Here is a 20,164-nt window from a genome sequence, read left to right as displayed (position 1 = left end):
TGTTGTTTTTGTCATTGTTTTGCTTTTGTTTTGTTGGGTTTTTTTAGTTTCTTTATTTTTTGTTTGTTTTTCTGCTTTATTTTCTACTGGATAGTGGGGGAAATTAACATAATTGCATGAGGAAATATAATGATGAGAACCTAGCATTGAGTCTGTGAAATTTACCTGGTCTGACACTGTTTCTGTGAAATGACACCAGTGCTTACAGGAATATGCCCTATGCTGGTTTTTGTTTTCTTTCTGCAATCCATTCTGAAAGAGCTGCCAATCACATGTTACAGTGTTGTGCTTTACAATGTACAGTATAGGTAATTTTTTTCAAAGAAATCACCAGTAAATCAGCTTTCTTTTACTAAATCAATGTTATTTTACCATTTCCAGATAATTTATACCATGTAAAGATAAGCATTTGCAAATTCAAGACGTTTAATTGCTGATCAGTGTTCCTGCCTCGTGTCAATGGATTTACGAGTTAACAGTCAGTGAGAGCTGAGTGCTGCTTTCATTTCCAATCAACGAGGTTATGCTTGGCAGGCATCAGGGTTCTATTATGTTCAGCCAATTAATACTTTGGTACAAACCTGTACAAAGTAGAGTATAATATGGAAATAATGTTTTGAAGTAGAAAGTTCTGTCTAGAACTGCCTGGCAGATGAGGGAAGGTGAAAAAATTGTTGGTCAAATTACTTTTTTGATCACAGATGTCTGGGTACCTCAATTTGATATGGTAGCACTTAATGATTAACACAAAGAACAAATAACTTTCCTCAATTCAACCACTCTGCTTGGATTTCTAAACTTCTGTGGAAATGACCACACACACACACATGGGCTCCTATAACAGCAAGCTTTGAGGTTTATTAAAAAAACAGAATTCACCAGTCCTCTGCCAAACCTTTGGTAAGGACCATGAAAAAGGGTTTTTAGATACTTCAGCTTTTCCAGTAATGTATGTCTAGGCAAACTTTTGCTCTGTCTTGCTTTTTCTCATACTTCTGTTGACCTTCACTTAGAGGCTTGATTTTCTGAAGGTGTATTTGAATATCTGATTTCATTGTTTTTTATCCCATAGAAATTACAGAGATTGGATGTCCTGTGATATCACAACAGAGGATTTGCAACGTCAGGCTTTTGGAAACTAAATTATGTGATCATTCAAGGCATTGTATCAAGTGCAATCATGTACATGTGGGTACTAGAGGGTATTGGTACTTGGGTCTAAGTCATTTGAATTTTACAACCTCTTGGTTTTCACAAGATGATTTTTTGTAGTTGTCGTTTATGGGGAAGCATTCTCAGTGCTTCATAAATCACAAAACATTCTGAGTTAGGAGGGACACATAAAAATCCTCTCTTTCAGGCTGAAACCTGAAACAACTATTTTCTGCTCCATGTTGATTTCTTTTGTACCTGTTGGCATCTTTTAGCTACTCCGGATCACAATTTCTCCAGTGATAAAATAAGATAAAGATGAAACAATGTGACAGAAAGTTGACACCTTAATTGTTATTACTGGTACTATATTGGTTAGATCTGACGCTTTCTATGTTACTGATATGAATAATCACAAGCATTTGGTTTCAAACTTAACACACTGCAGAACACCTTGAAAGTTCTGGATTCACACTTTCTTCATACACACAGCAAGCCCCAAAAAACAAACAAACAAAAAACCAAAACTAAACAAACAAAAAAGCCCCCGCAGCTAACAATTAAAACAGATTAAATAAAAATCCAGTTGAGATAAAATTTTGGCTTGCCACTATGGAAAAGCCCAGTAGAATTCTGCTCTGGCTTTCACAACACACCTGAGAATGAGTCACTGTTTTGATAATCTTGTATTACCAAGATATTTTCTTTTTAATTGCAACACCAACTAAATATATTTAAAAGAAAGCTACATCTGCTAGGTCTTCTTTTTCTTGGCAGAATTTAGTAACAAGTGTGCCACATAGCTGGCTCTCAGATCAACTAGCTGATGCCTGGGTGCTTCATTCTCATCCCTCTAAAGCCATCAGGGTCCCAGTGTAGGACAAATCCCAGAGAATTTGAGACCCAGTTCTGGTCTGGCTTCTTCCTTTCCTGCTGATGACCCTCACTTGGGTGAGGTGCTTTTTCCTCACCCAATTTGCCTCACATGGGGCTTTGAGGGAGATTCCTCAGAAAGGCCACCAACTGAATGTCTGCTCTTTTCATAAGCTTGTTGTAGTCTTAACAAAGCATGCCTAAAAATAGTAAAAATAACAATAACAGTCATATTTTGTATGTGTGCCATCAGCCCTAAGGACATGAAAGCCAGGCACCCATTGTGCTGACTTAATGACTGCTGTAATGATTGGCATGAGAAAGGAACATCACAGCTCCTTTGATACTTTAGGGAACAAAGGCACACTTTTCATCCTCGAGCTTACTTACAAGGCTAAAAATGAGACTGAACAGTGCAAAGAGTTGGCAGTGTCAGTGTGGGGAAGGGTGAAAGGGAGATACCCACAGCTTTTATTTCTACACATAAATAATGCCTGCTTTTATTAATACTCCTCTATGAATTGAACCATGTGCTGTAGCACTGTATCATTTCAGAGTGATGTTGTTTCAATGGAAAAGAAAGGTATTTTCCACCTTTAATCCACTCATAAAAATATTACCACAAAATCTCCTTCTAATATGCATGCCTCAGGAAACAAACATATATGATCCCTTATGGTAGAAATGTGCCTACCAGTACTGGCATGTTCTGCTTTCCCCTGTCTTTGTTTGGATATTTTCCTTTTTTTGTTTTGTCCTCCTTGTGGCTACGAGTGTAACCTTATTCTTACACTGGTCTGCCTCATCATGCTCCTCCGGATGAACTTACAAGAGAGCTTCAAATCTCAGCATGCTTCTGCTCTTGGATTACGCCAGCATCCATTTGAATTGAGGCAGACAGGCATGGCCCTGGGGCTTTGGACAGAGTCTAGACCTGAGATGCAGTGATGAACTAGGACAGGGAGGATGTCACAGGCTATGAAACTCCAAAATGGTACAAGATGTAAGTGGAAATAGATGAGGAGTAGGCTGCAGGTCAGCTGTTGCAAAATATGTAACCAGATTGACTGCTCAGCTTATTTCAAAACACTGGCTTCCCCTTTTAGACTTGGAAAATAATTAAGTGCAAAAATCTGTTCTGTTTTCTAGAAATGGAAAGGAACTGGAATATCAGCAAGTTTAGTGTCCGTAATAAAAACAGAATTGTCATTATTTTGAGTGGAAGATATTAGCTATGATAGCTTGTTTCCCAAAAGACTAAGACACAAAAATATCTTTTAATGGCTACAGTTATTTCCATATTTTACTGTATTTTCTTTTTCAGTTGCCTCAAGGTTTTATTCTTTGCCAGAAGTTGTAGGGCATGGGTAAATGTAATCAGTCAGCAGATTACAGATCTATTGCTGATTTAGCACCTCAGAAAAAAAAAAAAAAACGTTACAGCGTGAAGATGAAGTATATTGTTTAATTACAGCAACATCGAATTGCTTCAGTTAATCACTGAGTGAATATACCCTAAGGCTTTTAAATCAGAGGTACACGGTAATTTTCAATAACCCCACCATGGAAAGAGCTTCCAAATCACCATGACTTGAGACCATACAGCCTGGCTATAACAGACTTGAATCACCTGCAAATTGTGTTTACCCTCATGCAGCTGCTTATTTGGAGTCCAAGTGCATCTCACCAATATTTAGCCATTAGGTCATGAAGGCAACAGTTCTTCAATGCATGTATTGAGACCAAGCCTCTTTAGCATATTGACTTGATGAATGGGAAGCCCTATCCAGTCTTCCCAACACCACCCAGGGTCAGCATGGTGGGACAGAGACATTCCACACAGGGCACATATCCTCTCTACTCTAAGCAGCAGCATAAGCATACCAGCATTTGTTTGAGAATTTATTTCCAAATTAACTCACATAACTTGAATACTAACTTTCCAATTGCTTGGAAGCTTCCAAAAAAAGCCCTCACTTAGATGCTATTTTTCCTTAATGTTTTAATTGTGAGTTTTAGCAAGGAGAGATTAAAGTATCACCTCTGGTATTTATTACCATTTATGGTGACTTTTAGGAGAGACCTATCTTTTGGACAGAAATCAGAATGATAGAATGCTTTATCAAGACATTTTTCCCACCTTATCTCTTTTTCTAAAATTCCATTTGACCATTTGCTACTACAGTCTGAATATCTTCATTGTTGATTAAAATAATTAATATTTAACGTGAACATTTGATTATAATCCCTTTAAGCACCTCAAAAGAGGGGAATGCAGAATTGCAACAGTCTGCTCTTAATGACTGTATTCCTGTTTAGTGTTTGCATTTTGGTATTTCAGAAGGAGAGCACTGGAGAATAAGGTTATGGAACACCCAGCCTAAAGACTGAACTTCTTGCTAGGGTTGCTTTAGGGCATTTTGAAAAAGAATACAATGCCTTACTGTGCCAGGGGGTTTCCTGGTTCTGACCACTGAGAACTGCTGATATCACTGTGTTACTGGAATAGGAATTGTGGCAAAAGGCATTGTGGAACCTCTCTGGTACCAGTGCTTGTTCTGCAACAGTGCTGGACTTGGATTTTTCTTGCTTCATGTTCCGTATCCACCTGACCTCCACTTCCTTTTCTTTAGGGCCCCAACAAGGCAAATTGCCCCATCTTTTCACTGAATTGTATTTTTAAATTCACAGGAAATCTTTGGTTTTCATTCTGGATGTGTCAAATAATTTCTACCTTCTTCTTTCCTTCCTTTCCTTACATTTTTATTTGGGGTAGAGGAGTCTTGAATCTCTGGGATCTCCAATATTGGAAGGACACTGACATGTTGGATTGGGTCCAGGGAAAGGCCATTAATTTGATTAGAGGGATCGAGCAGCTCTCCTATGAGGAAAGGCTGAGAGAACTGGGTTTGTTCAGCCTGGAAAAGAGAAATCTTTGGGATGAGTTAATTGTGGCCTTCCAGTACCTGAATGAAGCCTAAAAGAAAGATGGAGAAGGGCTTTTTACAAGGGCATGTAGTGACAGGACAAAAGGGAATGGTTTCAGACTGAAAGAGAAGGTTTAGATCAGATGTTAGGGGAAAAAAATTACTGTGAGGGTGGTGAACTACTGAAACAGATTGTCCAGAGAATTTGTGGATATGGAACCCTGGAAGTGCCTAAGGGTGGGTTTGATGGATCTCTGAGAAACGTGGTCTAGTGAACTTGGCGACCTTTCCTGTCCCTTCCAACCCACGCCCTTCTGTGATCCTATCATCCATCCTATGATATCTGGAATAAATAACACTATCGCAAGAATGCTTGCGCCGCATCCTTGACAAACCGTGCCGGCGGCCGTCAGCAGGAGGAGGGGAGGCTCCGCTGAGGATGCGCAGCCCGTCCCTGCCAGCCCCGGGGCCCGGGCGGGGGCGCAGTCCCGGCAGCCGCCGGCAGGGGGCAGGAGCAAAGCGCCCGCAGCCCCCGGGAGCCGCCGGCAGCAGCGGCCCCGGCCACCGCCGCTCCCCGGGGATGCCGGCAGCAAAGCCAGCCCCAGCGAGGTGTCCGGGGACGAGGCAGCGCCGCAGAGCAGCCTGACGGAGCACCAGGAGGTGCGATTGCTACAAGGTCACCCAGTTTTTACTAAATGGACTCGTTTCTCTGACCTTCAGGGAAGCGTATTGTCAGAATAAAAGCAGAAAACGTCGATTTTCCCATCCTCCTTGCAGAAACTGGCGTCTCCTTTTCAGTCCCCACCTTCTGCTTGTCATCCATCCCTTTGTGCAAAGATTGATCATGATGGCATACGTGATGCTAAATGGGGAGTAAGTGGAGTGTCTCCCAAATGAGGTTTGGCTCTTTATTTTCCCAGTGTGTCATCATGTGCCCACTTCCTAAGAAGCAGCCCACAGCAGTGATGTGGATTGCTGTCACTGTGATGAGTAAGACCAGGAGAGAAAGCGCAGGGCTGAAAATAATTTGCAAAACTGTAAAAATCCAGGCTTACAGTACTAACTGAGCCAAAATCATGCAGAGTAATAGAAGACATACCAGATGCTGTAAACAGCCTCCTTTTAACATTTGCAACAAATAATATTAAAAAAACCCCAACTGATACTCACCAAATGCTACTAAACCCTTGCAAAGGCTGTGGAGCAGAAATCTCTCTCTGAATGACCTTTTCCACTTTGCATTTTGGGGGTTTGCCTTGTGCCAACACCCAGAGCAGCCAGCACCAGCTATCTGCAGGGCGTGGTGCCAGGCTCCCAGAGATGTCCCCGAGGGTACAGGCAGACTGCCCACTTGTGTGTGGCGCTGCCAGCAATCCCTCCAGGGTCAGCCAGGACAGTCTCCGGGCAGCCTGGCACCCGAGCAGAGCTGTCCCAGTGGAGAATCAGCTTCACTGGCTCTGGATGTGATGGGCTGGGTGACCTCCTAAGCCCACAGTGTCCAGGGGGTTGAAGGGCTGGGGGTTGCTGCAGTGTCATGTTTACAGTATTGTGGTAACCTACCCAAGATTTAACCAGTCAGGCAATAATTGTGGCAGGAACACTGAGCAGGTCATTATGCTTGTACTTTGCAAGGCCCTCAATTCAGATTTTGTTGGGGAAAATAAAAATAGAGAGCTGCTGCCTTGAGTATTACTGAACAAGACAAGAGCCAGTGGCTGGCTAGAGATTGCCCATGAGCTTTGGTTTTAAGAGGGTTAGCAGCACTGTGATATTGTTCCCACGCTGTGTTGATGTTTACTCCTGTCTGATACAAGAAGTGACAGTTTCAGCAGCTCAGAGTGGTGTATCCTGGCCTGCTCTGTTTGTGCAAACCCACTTTCCTTGTGGAGGACTTTGCCTTTGCTTTGCTGCTCTGAAATGCTTCCTCTCAACTGTTTATTGGGATTGGAAATGCTATCCTTATTGCTTTTTGTACTGAAATATAACATCTTATTCTCTGTTTGCTCTTTTCCTCCCTTTCTCTACACCAAATGGAGGTGAGATCTACCAGTTTACAGCCACTCACTTCTCAGATTCCCGTATCTCCTGTTTATTTACTTTTTAAAAGTCTGCGTATACATGTGCAGAAAATGCACAAAAATTGCATGGCAAGTGACAAGAGCCACAACTTGGAGTGGCATTACCTGGGTCTGCACCAGTTTATTGCCAGGCCCCTGGCAGGTGGGATTTGAGAACACCCTTAACTTGGAGCCTGCCAGGTGGTCTCTGGGGTCTCTGCATTGCCATCAGATTGCTCCAGAAGAAATAAAGCCGCAGGGCAGATTCTATCCATCCTACTGTGTGCTGGAGGATATGTTGTCCACTCACAAAAATGATGAAAGAAAGTCAGAGAAGCCAGGGCTGAAGATTTGCCTGCTGCTGGTACCGAGAGGCATAGAGGGAAGTTTGGCTGCAGCTTTTGCAGCAGTGAGCTGAGCGGAGGAGCCCTCTGAAATGGGAACCGTCTGGTAGCACAGGAATTGTCTTTGGCGCACCTCTCCGTAAAGTACAGCCAGGCATTCCGGTGTCGCTGGGGGGAAACTGGAGCTGGGTCCGTGCTCTCTGTGGCTGAGAGCAGCTGGGAAGCACGGTGGGAGGAAGTGGCGAGGGGCTGGAGGCTGCTGGAGTGTGTTTGTGCTGGGGCTGGGGGCGCTCTGCTCGCAAGCTGCAAAAGCAACCAGCACGCCCATCGTGGCTGCTGTTATTGGAGAGGTAGCGAAAACGGGATGCGTCCACTTCAGTGCTTAAAAGCATCAGCAATCTCCATAATTCATCTCACTGCTTTTGCTGACATGATTAATTTTCAAAGGATTGGGCATGGTTGTGTTAGATTCTGTAAATATCAGAAACTTGCCAGGTTCTGTAAATATCGAAAATAATTTCCCAGAAATATTTTATTTTTCAAGGTAGTGTAAATTACACTTTTATTGCTTTAATAAACAGGCTATAACAGACATTCTGATAGAACAGCAATGCTTTACACAGGCGTTCAATTTATGATTATGCCACACTGTGTAACAATGACCTGAAATTCTATATTGGAGAGGAACACACATTGTTTTAATTATCTTGATGATACAACAGCTTTATAAAACTTCCTACAGGCTCATCAGTTCAGATGCAGGTATGATTCATACTAGGCATAAGAAAATTACTCAGGAATATAATGTCACCATTGATAATAATAATTGGCTCTTTAAGCACAGTAAAAAGAGCATGTATTATTTAAGGTTGCCGACACCAGGGGATTTCCACTTTTCCCAAGTGGATAGAACAGTTTTTTACAGCTTCCCCATGCTCAGCTCAACACTAGCAAACTTCTCTCTGCAGGTGACAGCTCAGCTGCCAAACCTGTCGTGTGTCATTGCACAGCCTTCCTTGTTCAGCTGTACACAGTTGTGGTACATGGCTAAGTCCTAGGATAGTGCAGCTCCAGCTTAGCTCACAACCAAGAAAGACTGCTGACTGTCTCTGGAGGCTCCATGAACAACTGGGACACCTCAGGGATGGTGCAGGTTGATCTCTGGATAAAAGTGACTTTTTGGAGTCCTTCCCCTCTTTATGTTTCATGATATTATAACAATTTTGATTGTACTTGAACACCTGCTTGACAGTAGACATGGCCTGTCAGAATTCTTACTGTAGAATATGGCTTTTTGTCTTTAATATGAGCCTATTTTAATTAGAAACTGTAATATTCTCTTCATTTGCACCCCTAGTTTCTCTCATCTGAAGCTGTGCCTGTGGAGTATTTTCCAAGGCCACACCTGCAGACCTTGATTTTTGCAATCATCCTCTTACTCTGCTGTAAAATCTTTACATGCAGAGGCTGAATGCAAACACAGAGTACTGGCTGTAATGTAGTTACAGTATCGGATACAAATAAATCAGTTTCTGCTGCTCTGCACTGTAGCCAAGTGTTTCCAAAGCATATCTGGAACACAATAATAACATAATTTCAGTAGAATTTAATGAGGCTGTAACTCCAGAAACAGGTAATGGGAATAACTGTAATCCAAGAATTTAGTTTCCTGAATCCTAAGATAGATTCATGGCTTCAGTGAATGTTCTCCTGAATGTATCTCAAACAAAAGACGTGCTTGTTTTTACATTTTTTTTCTCTGCTGCACTCATCATATCGTTTTCTCATCCTCATCTGTTCTTTGGCTTTTGCCCTCCTTTTATGAGTTACTCTCATGCTCCCATATTATACTGGTTCACAAGAGTTCACTCATAAAAATTTCAGTATTTATTTACCTTGTGCTACTTTCTTTTTATAGCATCTCTGAGTGTAGTGTACATTCCTGATTCCAGAGCAGTACATGGTGCTCGGAATGCCTGGGTGATACAAAGTCCATGCATCTATCTGGGATTACATGCACACACACACACACATCATTTTACAGGATTCTTCTCACTTACACATCAACTACCAAAGTGTTTTAGCTTTTTCTTCTCTTAGTCATAATTATTTTAAAACTAAATGAATGTGATTTGGAATAATGACAGATTATTTTTTTGTGTTTGTTTGAATAAAGATTCCTCATGAAATCCTACCTCACATTACTATAATTGCTTATTTAAAGAATCACCCAAAGTTTTACTTCATGTTTCTCACCGTGATCTACAAATCAAGGTATACCACCTTGTGGGTGGCACTGCAGGAGGACTGGGACTTTAGATGATATTTAACTTTTACTTTACATTACACCTTTTATAAGACCTTTCATAATTTTAACTTTTTGTTGTTTTTTGTAGGCAGAGGTCTGCATCAAAATGGGCATAAATCATTACATATATATATATATATACACACAGGTTTGGTTTTTTTTGGTGTTAGATTCTTTAGTTTTCATTTTTCATCTATTATTAATTTTTTACCTTCAGTTAGATCCACTTTTTATTTTCCTCTTAAAACTGAAGTGGTTTGAAAAGGTCTCTGATTCACCACTGGCGCCACTTCAGTACAATGCCAGCGTCATTTGACTTGTATATGGATAGTCACAGCTTTCATTGGAAAAACGAGTGCAAGAGCTAGAAAAAAAATGTACTATCATCTCTCCCAGGCCACCTGCCTGCACTGGAGGAGGTAAGGAATTCCAGGACAAGCTGTTTTTCAGACCTAGCACAGCAAATACATTCAGAAGACATTACTTCATAAGTCATTCCAAATGTTGGATCAGTTTGTCCTCTGAAGTCATAATATGATGCAGCTACATTTGAAATCCATCTGGCAGCAAGACTAAGTAATTAAACTCCTCTCTCCCGCTCCCTCATGTGGCCTCCCTGAAATGCCTTGAGGTCTGTCACTCCTTCCCTTCTGCTGCAAGGCCTGAGAGGTCACCTGGCACAGGGGCAGGAGGCTGCAGGTGTCCCTGCAGTTGGAGACCAAAGAGTCTGAGCTGGCCAGGCTGTGCTGATCTAAAACAAACCCATGGCACACAGAAGCTGCATCTCCTGGCAGGTGCCTTCATCCATGTGCACATCGCTGGTGCTGTGGTTATTATGGCAGCTATTTTGCAGCTAACGCAGTTAATTCCCTGCCAGCCTCCTGAACCCTGTCTCTTCCATATATCTTGGTGAGCTAATGGGGATTTAACCAATATTTGACTTGGAGGTACTACAAGGCAAACGCACAAGTCATAAAAGGCATGTTTTATAATCATAGCTTAACATGATCTTTTCTTTGTCATTTGACTGAAAGAAAAAAGATTAAAAAATTATTTAAAAAGCCTTATGATTTTAAGCATGCAGAACGTCACAGCCTTCTATCATGGTGAATCCATTTTCCCATGTTGAAGGGGGAAAGTTTACTCGGGAGTAATAAACAAGTCCCGTGGGACTGCAGCGTTCTACTGCAGTCATGCACGAAGTGAGTCGGCCAGGAAAGGGATGTCAGCCAAAAAGCTTCAGTCCCACACTTCAAAGGACATCACTGATGGGCCACAGCTTTATTTTACTTTCCAAAATGCTCTGATGAGCACTTTACTGCATTGCTAGTGATGCTGCCGGGAGACAATGTCCTGTCCTGTGTAATGGAAATATAAAAGGACAACTCTTATCTTATTGACACCTGCTGTGGTATCCCAGAAAGGTGGACTACATCATGTAACAAATTTAAAATAACTGTACACCCGACCTGTCGTGGTTTTGAACAAGTAATTAACAAAAAGGGGAAAAAAGAATTATTTATTTCTTGCTGTGAGATATGGATTAAAATAAGAGCAAACCAGGCATAAAACTTAAAAGGAGTAAAGAAAGTTTATTGACAAACTACAAGAATAAGAACACCAGAATAAACTTTTAGAAAAAACCTTTTCATTTCTCACTGCCCACCATTCTTTTGTTCACATGATAACAGAGACAACAACTTTATAATTTTGATGGTTTAAATAATCTCGATTCTTTCTACAGTCTTTCTATCAGTTTCTGTAAAGAAACAGAAGTTCCTTTCTGTTAATTTATGGAGTTTTTCACAAGAAAACTATTTTTGTTATAGTTTCTTGTTTTTCTGATATCAGCTGCTCAGAGCTGCTGTTATCAAAGCTCACTCCTCCTATTCCACATCACTCTGAAATGTGTTATAGGTCATTAGTTTGGGGATAGCATTTTAAGGATAAGTTATTCAAAGGCAAAAAGTATTCTTCGTCTGTTTTTGTGAGCTTCACTAGAAAACAGTTTTCTCATTGCCTCTCAAGGCTTCAAATCTCTCAGCACTTCACTATACCATAATTACTCTACTTTTTCTCAAATTTACACTTTGAACACTCTATTCCTCCCCATACTCTATCATGAATTAAAGGAGTTCTTTTCAAGACTTTATTGTCCATCCCCATAGTTTTAACAGAAAGATATTTCAGCTTAATTAAAGCATCTTCTTAATTCTCTACCTTTCTTGAAGTTTCTTTTCTTTCTTGCCACTAGTAGTTTATAAAGTCTCTTTTCATGTTGATCACTCTCCTTTTCTCTCTCTGGATAAAAAGATTAATCCGCAAGTCTCATCTGGATAAGAAAGAGTTAAAATCCTGCTCAAGCTTTTGTAGATGGTTCGGTGATTTCTGCTGAACAGGAGCTGGAGCTGTCTGCAATGAAAAGTTCTTCATAGCTGCTCTGGAGAGCGTGGTCACCGTCTCTGCTTGCAGTAGGCTTAGAGCTCTTCTCCTTCTTTACTCGACAGTTTTCTGGTAAATTCCATCACGGTAAAACCTGCAGCTAAGCCAGGAACAAGCCTGGCCTAGCTTGGCTCGGAGCAAGCTCCCGCAGGCCCCATCTCCCGGCCGGGAGACGGGAGACGCGGCAGGCCCGGCCCCGCCCCCGCCCGGCCACACGTGGCCGGGCAGAGCGAGAAGCCGAAGCTCTACTACCTTTTACAGTCAGAAAAAAAAGAGAACCACAGACTTCTGGTTGTACACTTTAAGGTGGGGTTCACAAGTTGATTCTACTTTTCAATGGCTAAAACTGCTGTCAATTCTCAGCAATGACCGATAATTGGTCAGGAGAAAAGACTCCCAGGAGTCCCCAGCAACTTTAACTTTCTTAAAGGTAAAGTAACCCCATGACACGACCTCATTACCAGGCCAAATAGGCAATGGATGAGAATAAAGTTAGTGGGATACTGAAAAGAGGTCATTGCTTCTCTGTGTCTCATTTTTTGACCTATTTATAGGTTTTTAAAATACTCAAGAACTTAGGGAAAAGCCTTCCTGGAGAAATCTATTGGGAGTGGTTTACTTCCAGATGAGGTAGGGCTTGTTTAGCTGGACAAACATCAAGAGCAACACTGGAATTTAATAGTGGGTGGGAAAGACACCTATGGGGATGACATGACAAATGTTCCAGGACAGCCCTGTTGTCACCCCCAAACTGAGGTTGTGGAGGCTAGCTTTGGAGCAAGCTGCAGGCCCCATGGCCTGCCAGCCCTGCCTGAGAAGCTAGCCTGGGAAATTCATGGGAGGATTCAAAACAATCCTCAAAGACACAAAACAGCCTGCAGGTGCTGTTTATCTGTTTCCGTGTTTTCCTTGCAGGAGAAAGTCAGGGGGTCGTGAACCCCACTGACCAATGATGGTAATGTAGCACTTTACTAACCAATAAGAGTTTCCTTTCTGTACTTTCGACGAACTAGTCTATATAACATGGCTGTAGCAATGAACTAGAGATTCTCTCCTGTTCTGACTCCTTTGAGAGTCCGTGTTGTTTTTCCTGCCGTTCCCAATTAGAACGACATGAGGTAACAGTGCACTTTCTGAGCTGTGTTCAGGGCATTGTCTCTGCCTGGATAACCCCTCTGAAATGCTGCACTGCCTCTTGAGGCTTTTGCTAACCCCCATCCCAAGACAACATATGAAAGAGTATTTTCCCACTGCATGTGAAGCAATAAGCAAGTAGATTCAAGTGCCTGAGAGACAAAACCAGCGCGCCCTGTAATAAATTAATCTGTAAATAAAAATTCGTAAAAGTATAAATAAGATATGTATGTGTTGTAATAATATAAAATCCAAAATGTACAAAAAAACCTTTCTCCAAGTCTGGCCGGGAGTTTCCTCCCAAAGGCAACGGATTGCAGCCAACACCCAGATAATGAACATCAGCTCAGAAAATAGACAAGACGAGGGCCATCAGGAAAACAAAAGAACTAGCTCGGAGGAGATATCCATCTCCGGACCTGACCAACGTCCCTGCAGATCTCTGTTGGGAAACAATCAGGTCGACAAAAGACAAGCCTCGGAAAAAGTAGTCGTCGCCAGACCTGAACACCCCACCTGTCAAACCAGTGTTGGAGATGCAATCAACGGAAACAAAAGGAAAGACTCTGCCGAGATATCCATCGGCACCGGCCCCGGATCACACCACTTTTGCCTTGATAACCCAAATTGAAATACATACAGAGTCTCTTTACATATGAGGAGACTCTGTCCGGACACTGGTTAGTTCTATTTTTCCATGCCAGGAAATCCATTCACCGGACAATCAAGGACACTTGGTGAATGGAGCCTGCTTGGAATTTTAGCCTGAGGACTTAAAATCTCTATAAAACCCCAAGCTTGAGAACACTCAGACGTGGATTTGGGAACCCTGCACATCCGGTGTAGACCCTGTCCACCCAGCGCTGCGCTGACCATTTTTATTGTGGTTTTTTCTCGTTGTTTGTTCTTTGTTGTTTATTAATAAATTTCTCTTTTTATTCTTATCCTGAAATTGCCTTTGCATTTATAACACTCCCCTTGCATGGTGCTCAAACTGAGATGAATTCCTTGAGGCTGGGAGGTAGAACAGAATTCTAACATAAAACCTACATTTCCTAGTGTAAAGCATTCAGTAAAGTCCCCCTGCAGTGGACAGGGCTGGAATGGATTGGATCTTGATTTGTGTCAGCCTCATGGGTAGACAGAACCTGGAATTAACACTCATTGGGTTGTTCAGACTCATGGGTAGTCTCAGCACCTGTTGTTGTAGGTGCCTACTGAAAAAAATTGAGTCTGAGTGCTTATGTATGATCCTTATCACATTTATGTAGGACTTAGCTGTATGCACAGATATTCTTTGTTTTCCTTTTCCTCCCAGCTGACAGGTGTGAGCTTCTGCTCAAGAAATAAAATCTTTTATTTCTTTATATCTCTTTACCTTGTCACTATAACTGCAAAACTTTATTTAACTCACCAATGCCTGTACTTTTTCATCAGAGACCTTATGATTGCCATCAAATTTTCCATGTGTTATTTGGAAATCAGATGATGTTGCTTTCAAGAAGAACAATTTCAAATGGGAGAATTAATTAGTATGAACCTATTTCTGACTTGATAAAATATTGAAAAGTTGATAGGCTTTAGAATGCAATTTTCTTCACCAAGTAAGGTTCCTGACTTCCTGTTATTGTTGGGGTTTAGAGTTTGTAACTGCTATAAATTCACTGCTTGTGTGTATTCAGCTGCTGCTTTCATGGCAATTCCATGACTTGGTGACAGTTCTCTTCTCCAATCTGAAGCAAAGAAGCCAGTGTGGGATGATCAGCTGATATATTTATCATAATCTTGGAGCCAGGGTAATGAGAGAAGTGGGGACTTGGAAATCTGAAGAGTGTTACTGTGTGACATTTCAAAAAAGCACAACTTGGGTAACAGTGGAGTTGCCTAGAACTGCATGACTTAAGTTATTAGTAAAGGTGTACATCTTTACATTAGATATTGTATCTTTACATTCTGTATTAAACAGCTCCTGATCTCTGAGGCTCTCTGAAAGTAGAGAGTTACACAGCTCCCAGGATGGGGCTCTGAGCTAAAACCCCTGCTCAGCTCCTTAACCATCTGAATGGCAGCTGCTATCTGTGCCTGGCCTTCTCTTCATGACAGCATTTCATGTGCTGGCAATGAGAAGTTCAAAGGAATTTCTTCTGCAGATAGGAGGGGCATCTTCCAGGAAAATGAATAACCACTGACCAGGTGAAAATCCTAAACAGGTTTGTTAACCTCCTCATAGCCTCCTTGGAGAAGAAGTACATTAGTGGGGTTCTGCTTCTCATGACACCTTTTTTTTTTTTTTCAAGATTCTCAAGTTAGTGGGTTTTACACCATCTTGCTCAAGAACAACTTCTCAGCTCCCCTGGAGCAATTGCTAGATTTTGTAGTCTTTGGCATTACCTTATATTTTGATCACCTAGTAGAGCAGAAAGCAGGATGCACTCCTCATACGTATTCCATCTTAGAAAGATTTTGAATCAAAAAGGCCTACTGAAGGATAATTAAGGGCACATTTAAATGTCTCTGTCAGAAATGAGTCAACACAAAAGGCAAACAGGTATGTTCTGAAGATCTCTGTTATTCTCTGAATAAAGGGCAAGTAAATGCTCCTAAATGTACCCATCCCACTGCAGTCAATTTAGAGTAGGTTCACCTTTAAAAGGGTCATTTTTGGGTGTTTTGCTGAAAGCAAGACAGGAGACTTTGTGTTGTCACCTGGACTAGTGACCTCTAAGCAATGCCTTCCTGGGCCAGTCACTCCAGAATGGATCCTTCAAGCATAATGAGGGACACTTTTGACCTATCCTGGAAAATTCATCATCTAACAGAGAAAGAGGAAAGGTTTTATTCTGTAAAGTCAATGGCCTTTGCAAATGTGCATTTTAGCCAGAAAGTTCACAGAGAGTGATCTAAAGTTTTACAAATCCAGTTGAAGGAGGCTAACAAAAACTTGGGCTAAACTCTTCATTATTCTGGAGGTTCATTCCTCTGAGACTTCCTAGAGGGCATTATTAATGCTGTGTGGCACAAACACTTTGATCTCACACCAGAAGTCATTGGAGCTGGCAGCAGCTGCCTCTCATCTTCCCCCAACACTTCTCCTCAAGTTAGTCATGGAGAACTTCCTTCTCAGAATCCAAAAAGGAAATAAAATCAACAGGGGAAGTTTGAGCAGCTAATTTAAACCTGTCTCCATACTGTTGCTATGTGCTGACTGTTAAATACCTGGGAAACCGTTCTGGGACCAATGCACAGTGATGTCTCACCTTTTCAGCTGGTCTCTTTCTATCAGCCAGGAAGGTTGCTGTACTCCCTGGGAGAAGACTGGCTCTTCCTGGCAAGAGGACAAGTGACTCAGGAATGACTCACTGGTACAGGAGAACCTGCTGGCAGGCAGACACTGTCCTCAGTACTGGCAAAAGTCCTCTCTGCAGCTCAGTCATGGGGAACTGCAGGAAGCCAGCCTGTACCTGGGTGCTGCAGTGTGGCAGTCTGATGGCACAGACCTGGTGAAGGGAAGGAGGCCCCAAGGACGTGCAGGATGGCAACAAATCCTCTCAGAGCTGGCCACACAAGGTGCCCTTCCTGCTCTTGTTTCAGCTCAGAGGGGCCAACACCTGTGCAAGTCTACTGGCTTAATCCTTGAGATAATTTTTCTTATTCTGCTTTGTTTGCCACAGCAGACAGTGCACAGCCCTCACATCCATCACAACCAGTGGTAGACAGCTCCCGCCCAGCTTCCCTGCGCAGCCCCGTGGCTGGGCCATGGAGATGAGGAATGGTGTTCCCTGCAGCCACTGTCACAGCAGTCAGGGTGCCAATTCATCACCCTTGCCTGTGCTACAAGGGACACCCAGCACAGTCCTTTCACAAAGTGGATCAAATGGGCCTGGGCTTGTTGTTTTATGACCCAGCCCAATATGTTTACAATGGCTGGTATTTAATTCAGCAAGTAATCCAAGGAGCTACCATGTACAGTTTAAAGAGTAAAACATTATTCCTCAAAAGACTTTCAGACTTTGGTTGTTCCTAACATGGACTGTTCTGGGCAAGTCCCTTTCCTCTGAGGTCAAAGTCTTCCATCTTAACATTCCTCATGGATTTGATAACTTCTCTGCTCTCTTTTCTGCCATCTGTAAGATATTCAGTGACAATGATTAGATTAGAAACTGGTGATAATTTAAGTAAGATCAGGAATGATGAATATTCTCACTTCAGATGGGATAACTAGTAATGGCATAAATAAAATTATTTTCCTGATGTCGTGGGAAGAATACCTGAGAAGCTGCTGGAGAAAGAAGAAGTAGTTAGGCAAGTGACAGCTGCAGACGTGCCTTTCTGCTCGGGATGCTGAGGATGGCAGTCACATGGTTAAAAGATGATCCCAAAGGAGGAAGGATTGAAGATAGCCACTCTGTTGATCAGAGATGCCATCAGCTGATGTGAGGCCACAGTAGTTCATGTGAGACCCTGTGTCCTGGCTTTGTGATACCAGCATATGCCTCTGTGTGCTGAGAGCTGTCCCTTCGGCGTGTCATGTGTCTCTGTTGAGTGCTGCTCCCCAGGGCTGGTGTGACACATGGGCCATTCTGTAGCACTGCCTGGGGCAGGCAGGGAGATATCTCTGGTGCTGCTATGGTGTGGCAGAGTGACTCTTCACAGAAACCTCTTTGTTTTGCCTCTAAGTTCTCTGCTTTCTATCTAGGCTGGATGTGGGGAAAATGTTCTCTCCTGGCAAGGAAAATTCTAATTGCAGGTGTGAAAAAACAAAATTATTGTGACAAGTTCCTCCTCAGAGGGATGTCACCAGCCTCAGTGGTATTTCATAAGAATCAAATGTGGCCTGCTGTCCTTAGAGATCATGGGTCTGGGTCCTGGATTTGAGTCTTTGCCAAACAAGGTTAGCAGTCTTTTTCAGTGAAAGGTGTCGAGGACATGGGAAATCCAACATAAGCAATTTATCTTTATTTTAGGTAAAATGGATGATGGATACAGAAGCATACCAATAGCTCAACAAGATGCTGAAAGAGCACTGTTTGTCAATAGCATCAAAAAGTGGATGACAAAACTGGCTGATGGGAGTGATACAGAAAGCAGTCAGCAATGGTGCTAAATCAGAATAGGATTTACACCAAGTATGGCTACCCTGGGATTAACACATGCTACAATAACCAAGATTATTCTGCCTGGTTATTAGCAAGCTGTAAAAATAATACCATAGAGTCATAGAATCATTTAGGTTGGAAAATACCTTCAAAATCATTGAGTCCAGTCATAAACTTAACACTACCAAGTACACCAAACTTGAAGCTGCTACAAGACACAATAGGTGCAGAAGCATACAAATAAGATATTACTGGATCACAGTTTTAAATGACAAACATATATGAAATTATTTGTTTAGGTAAGAAGTGGACAAGAGATCTAAATAGGTACAATACAGGATCTCCCATCTCTGATATGGCTCAGGCAGTAGTCTGAAAAGCTGCAGGTTAGATCCACAAGAAGACTTAGATATCAGACAGGCACTGTTGACTGTTAAATCTGAAATAACATCTGCAGAATCTGTCTGTTGGCTGCTCTTGGTCTTGGAAATAAATGCATGAAGGCCCTAAACATTTATGCTTCCATCACTAATACTGCTTGTGTCTCCATGAGTACTCTACATCCAACACTGTGCTGGGTAAAAGGTCTCCAACCCTCCTTCAGATGGGTTTGCACCTGTAGCTGTCACACCACAGTGCTGTGCAGAAATACCAGTGCAGAAACCTGAAGCTGTGAAGGCTTGCTGGGCTAATGCTGCCAGCAGGCAGAGTAGTCAGGGCAAACATCTGCACCGCGATGACTCCCAGGCTCGCTTAGCTGTGCTCTGCTCCAAGAACGGTGACAGGCTGCCCTGAATGTCTGCTGGGGGGCTGAACAGAGCTGATGAAGGTCTGGTTTCTGCAGGGCTTACAGCTGGGTGCCCACCTCAGGCTATGCTGAAGTGCTGTCACAAGCAGGATAAATCTTTCCTGCCCCTTCTTGCCTATGAGATCTGAGCTGATAAGAATTTTCTGGAAATGACTGTCAGATTAGGCTGAAAGCTAAACAGGGAAGATGGTGACTAATTACACCTGTTGATAAATTGCTTAATGCTGAAAGCATTCACTTATTAGGATGAGCAATGTTTGAGTCCTGCCTTGGTGAAAAGGCTCCTGGACCTTATCCAGCCTCCCAACAATTTCTTCAAGCAACAATTTCTTCTCGACCGTGTGTTCTGTGGCAAGGCTCACTGGGTCTCTTGTGCAATGCAGCACAACCTCTCTGGCATAGTTAAACATGTGTTGGTCCTGAGAGAGAACTAAATAATATATTATAAGTAATATAAAGTAAATCTAAAGAAGTTCTGTGTCTGCTGCAGTCTCTCTTTCAAAGTCTTGATACTAGATGAGGCAATAAAGACCACCCAGTTTGATGCTTAAGTCTACTAGCTGATCTGCACTCCTGGCCTACATGGAAAGCAGAGAAAAGTTCCTTTACCAGACCTCTGTTCCCATGTGGTTCTGAATACCCTGGGCTGGGAGATGCCATGAAGGTTATTTTCAAACCCCTAATCATGGATTTGCCTGACTTAGTTCTTCTGCAATTTATCAAATGAGGGAAAGGAAAAATGATCTTGTGACTGAGGCAGAGGGCTGGCATTCAAGAGCTTGGAACTTTATTCATCTGTTCCCTGTGTTTCCTGCTTGGCCCTGGGCAAACTGCAATCTACCCATGCCAACATTTCCTCCTCTGTAATGTGCAGATAAGGGTGCCTACTTCACAGGGTTTGTTTTAAGCTAAATTCATTATAATATTCTCATGTTTTCAGGATTTTTCTCCCTGAGATTTGCACTTATATTGGAAGTACAAAGAATTATTTTAATCATTATTGCTAACAAAAATGTTGAATGC

The 20,164-nt window shown here is 42.3% G+C and overlaps 1 long non-coding RNA gene across 1 annotated transcript; it reads left to right on the top strand.

Moving 5' to 3' along the window:
• Positions 1 to 803: 803 nt before the first annotated feature.
• Positions 804 to 1,161, top strand: LOC131578197 (uncharacterized). The gene is made up of 2 exons (XR_009277408.1): positions 804 to 900; positions 1,073 to 1,161. It is a non-coding gene; the product is annotated as an uncharacterized LOC131578197 (long non-coding RNA).
• Positions 1,162 to 20,164: the final 19,003 nt, after the last annotated feature.

This window comes from Poecile atricapillus, chromosome 3, assembly GCF_030490865.1.
Source record: "Poecile atricapillus isolate bPoeAtr1 chromosome 3, bPoeAtr1.hap1, whole genome shotgun sequence".
In the NCBI taxonomy this organism is placed as follows: domain Eukaryota; kingdom Metazoa; phylum Chordata; class Aves; order Passeriformes; family Paridae; genus Poecile; species Poecile atricapillus.
The sequence above is the reverse complement of the archived record's forward strand: the minus strand, read 5'-3'. Positions and strand labels throughout refer to the sequence as shown.